This window comes from Pinus tabuliformis, chromosome 5_1 (genome assembly GCF_031772625.1).
Source record: "Pinus tabuliformis cultivar Carrire ecotype Pingquan chromosome 5_1, CPIR1, whole genome shotgun sequence".
Lineage (NCBI taxonomy): Eukaryota > Viridiplantae > Streptophyta > Pinopsida > Pinales > Pinaceae > Pinus > Pinus tabuliformis.
In genome coordinates, this window is record NC_142305.1 from 416,968,169 (window position 1) to 416,972,693 (window position 4,525).

The 4,525-nt window shown below is 32.8% G+C and overlaps 1 pseudogene; it reads right to left on the reverse strand.

Moving 5' to 3' along the window:
• Positions 1-1,800: 1,800 nt before the first annotated feature.
• LOC149165250 (uncharacterized) lies at positions 1,801-2,702 on the reverse strand (annotated as a pseudogene).
• Positions 2,703-4,525: the final 1,823 nt, after the last annotated feature.

Consider the following 4,525-nt stretch of genomic DNA (forward strand, 5'->3'; position numbering starts at 1 on the left):
CTATTACAATTTTTTATGCTATTTTTGAAATTTGTTTTTTCTTACTTATATATATAAATTAGAAAAATAAAATTAGAAAATATTATTCTATTATAAAAATATTTAATATAATTAAATAAATTATAATATTATATTAAAAATAGAGTTGCTATATTATTATTAATTAATGTAGATTTATTTTAATTTTGAAATTACCATAAATTAAAAAAATATCTATTTTAATTTTAGATTTATCATAAATTTTACAATGAAATTTCGTGAAAAAGATTGTAACTCAAATTATATATATATATATATATATATATATATATATATATATATATATATATATATAAAAACACATTTCTATATAGGTGCCACATGTTAAATTGAAGAGAAATAAAAGAGAAATCTCTCTTATACACATACTATTGAAATTTTTCAAGTATAAGAATTTTTTAACTTTATATATATATATATATATATATATTTTAAACACTAAAAAAATTATACATTGCATTTATATTCATGTAAAAGGTACTTATTTATGAAATAAGAATATTTTTACTTGATAATGAGATTGATATTAAAATATTATTTTGTTATTAATATATTTTTAAATATATTAAACTACAAAAAAATCTTAATCACATCATATTCCATTATTGGTAGCAAATAAAATGACACATACATCCATGCAATAACATACAAATCTTCTGGCAATATTCTAGCTACATCAAAAAACAACCACGGAAGGTTAAAGTCTAACATTACTTCCTTGTATGGAGGGGATACATGGAATGAGATGTGTCTTCTTGAAATCTCAAGGATAAAAATTGAAAGAAGAACTACCGACCTACAATTTCTGAAACATTCACTATTTAGGATTAATTAGGTTTATATATACGCTCATTGGAGGATTCTTCTCTCAAAGAACAATCATTCATAATCTACCATTTTTGGCCCTGATGATGGACCCCCTTTGGGGTTCAAAACATCGACATGATGAATATAATACTGTGGATAATCCGGATCTACACCAAAAAACAACCATAGAAGCTTAAAGTCTAACATTACTTCCCTGTACGGAGGGGATACATGGAATGAGATCTGTCTTCTCAAAATCTCAAGGATAAAAATTGAAAGAAGAACTACCGACCTACAATTTCTGAAACATTCACTATTTAGGATTAATTAGGTTTACATATACGCTGGTCGAAGGATTCTTCTCTCAAAGAACAATCATTCATAATCTACCATTTTTGGTCCTGATGATGGACCCCCTTTGGGGTTTGAAACGTCGACATGATGAATATAATACTGTGGATAATCCAGATCATACTACACCAAAAAACAACCACAAAAGCTTAAAGTCTAACAATAATCGAATGGCAAAGAAATTATCATATTTGTTTTCATATGTGTCAAAGTGGACCTCAATAAAGGATTGCCTAATAAAATCCTTCTCAAATGAAGAGGTAGGGTTTATTCACAACTAGTGAATTATGAAAACATTGTTGCAAGACTTTGTCAACAACACGATTATCTTCAAAATGCTTTCTCTTTTTTGCAAAGGCCTTACATGGACCGAGGTTCCAAGAAAAAAACTATGGTTAGCAAGATCCTAAGGAAACAAAAGGGTCCAATCAACACACAATCAACAATAGAAGTCACCTACTACCAAAGCACCACCTTCAAACACAACTTAGCTTCATGTAGAGCGAACTCAGCAGAGAGCTCACCCTTCAACTGAAGTTGTTAAAGGCTCGACCATAATTTTGGCTCTATCAATGAATGGGCACAAATGCACCCACAAATCATTCATTGGGGCCTCACAGTGTACACAGAGGAGCCCCTCCTTTGGCATATGCCACCAACCAGTAGAATCCGCGATCCGCAGGTGAGCAGCTTAGACCACATGGTGTCGCCATTACCTAACTATGGCAACACTGTGAAATTGGAAGTACCTTCTCCAATACTGAAACCCAAAACGCCCATACCGACCGCGCGATTGAGTGTTGTGTAATAGAAAAAACATTGGAGAAAACAATCCCAGTGATAGTCCAAAATCGTCTAAATTTTTCGGCAAGTGTCCGGCGATTACCCAAGACTTTTGAAACGAGTCATAGATTTCCACTATGCGCACATTACTCTAGCAGGACAAGCCCACAACCACCACTTTGTAGGTTTCTTGATTGTCCACATTCCAGGCCACAATGCCTTTGGTCATAAGGATTTTGGCCACAATGCCTTTGGTCATAAGGATTTTAATTTATTGATGACATTGGGTGAAGTTTCAAGAATTTTCCAGTGTGAGGATTTCAAACAACATGTTTGCCATCAGGGATATCCAGCAAGAACAACCCTTGGGCTGATCCAAAATAATAAGCTCCACCTTTTCGCCTCCCTGTGAAAGGACAGGAGAGGGAGATGCAGGTTTTCCATGTCCGTGTGAAGAAACAATATGTAGAAGATTCAATCGAACAACCATCCATTTGGGAATTGAGTGTGCATAGAAACAACCATGGCTTTTTATTTGGAGGCAGTTGAGCCCATCTAGTGTTTATGAATTTAGTGGATGAGAACAAGGTGTTCTCATCCTTGCAAACGCTGCGAGATCTACATAGGCAACCAACTGGGAGCAACGCCAACATCTGTTCCCTGACATACTCTGGTAATTCATACCATCCTCCCGGAGCTGAGTACTCTTCCACCGCTACCATCTTCAAAACGTCTCTAAGCATTGCGTGCAAGAAACTCCTCTTGCCCTAACATTCGTTGAAGGGAAGTTGTTGCGGCCTTGTCATGACTAAGAAGCGGGATCATATCATGCAACAACAGTGACAGTGACGGCCACGAAGTGGTATTTAAAAAGTAAAGTAAAACAAACGTATTCTTGAACGATCCACGTGATGTTACATTACAAAATATTATTAAATTTTAAAGGAGATCTGAGTGGAATCCTTGTAAATTTTCAGAAAAGCTTTAAAAGTAGTTAACAATGATAGATAAGCTTTAAAAATAGTTGACGATGAGCGGTGCAAGTGACATTTCAGTCGATGACCCATCTCAGTGCATTGAAAATTGGAAAACAACAGAATTTCATAAAAATGAATTTATATTGTTGTTTCATTTTTCTAGAAATGATTTATTTTTTTAATTAAAGAAAATTCTTAAAGGTTTAAATAACATGATAATGGATATATAAGTTTGAAAAATGTTTAAAAAGATTAAATAATATAAATTTTTTTCCCTTCTGCCTTACATAACAATCAATTTTGAGGTTAATTAAAAAAATGATTTCCCTCACATAATTCTTCTCTTTTATATATATAGATTAATGTTTTTATATTTTTTCACTATTTGTAACCATACTATATTTTTTATAATTTTATTAATTTATATATATATATATTTTTTACTATTTATATTTTGTAATGATAATGATTAACTTTTATTAAAATCAATGTGGTGAATGACACCTTAATATATTTATTTTTATATTATAAATAAATAAATATATTTTATTATTATTTTTATGATGATGATGATGATGGTTAACGTCCGCTGAGATCAAATAATGATCTATCGGACCTAAAAAGACAAATTATTTATTTTGATTTAAGATTTTATTCCTATGCTCAAAAAGCATGGAGAGAAGCCTCCCGAGTTCACTATAATTTTGGCATTGTAAAAGGCTAGGAAGGTCAGTATTGTAACAAAGATTGTGAAATTGAGATCTAATGTGGTTGTATGCAGGGCACTCTAAGAGGAAGTGGTTTTCATCCTCGATGCTCCTATTCTCACAAATATGGCAGATCCTTTCCATCCATGGCGTTTTAGGAACTGCCCAGCGACCAGTTTCACTATGGAGCTCATGAGAATTCGTTCTAATCTTTGCTATATTAATTTTCTTCTTTGAGCTAGTTAGAATAGAGAGATACTTTTGATCTTCAAGGGTGGGGTTGATGACCTTCTTATAATAACTTAATTTTCTTTTAGACGCTAAATCTCTCTCACACCACAATTTTTCTTTGAACTTAGAAGTAACAATATCTTTAATGTTATTTATGTTTTGCAAAGCATCATTCTCATCGATCTCCCAATAGTTTAACCAGGCCCTTGTGTCCTTATGCCATCCTCGGTTAAGCCTTAGGTGATTTTGGCTGGAATTTAAAGCTAGCTTAGGAAGTCTATGATTGTCTATGTTATTGAGCTTGTGCTTGTACAACAGAAACCTGAGCATAGCTAGGCTCTCAATAGGAGAAAGACCTGCTTCTATAAGGAGAATAGGATAGGGTGTATTACTTTTAATTTTCAGGTTATAAGTTATAAAACGCTTCTGGATTTGCTCAATCTTCCTCCATGATTCTCTGGAGATGTTGCAGCCCCAAACTTCACAGCCATATAAGATAACAGGAGTGACTAAAGTTTCAAAGAGGAACTTCTTTTTATCCCACATTACGAGGTTTGCTGTTTTACAATTATTTTCAAGACCAAAATAAGCTTTCCATCCCCCATTGATCCTTTTCTTAATGCTATGGTT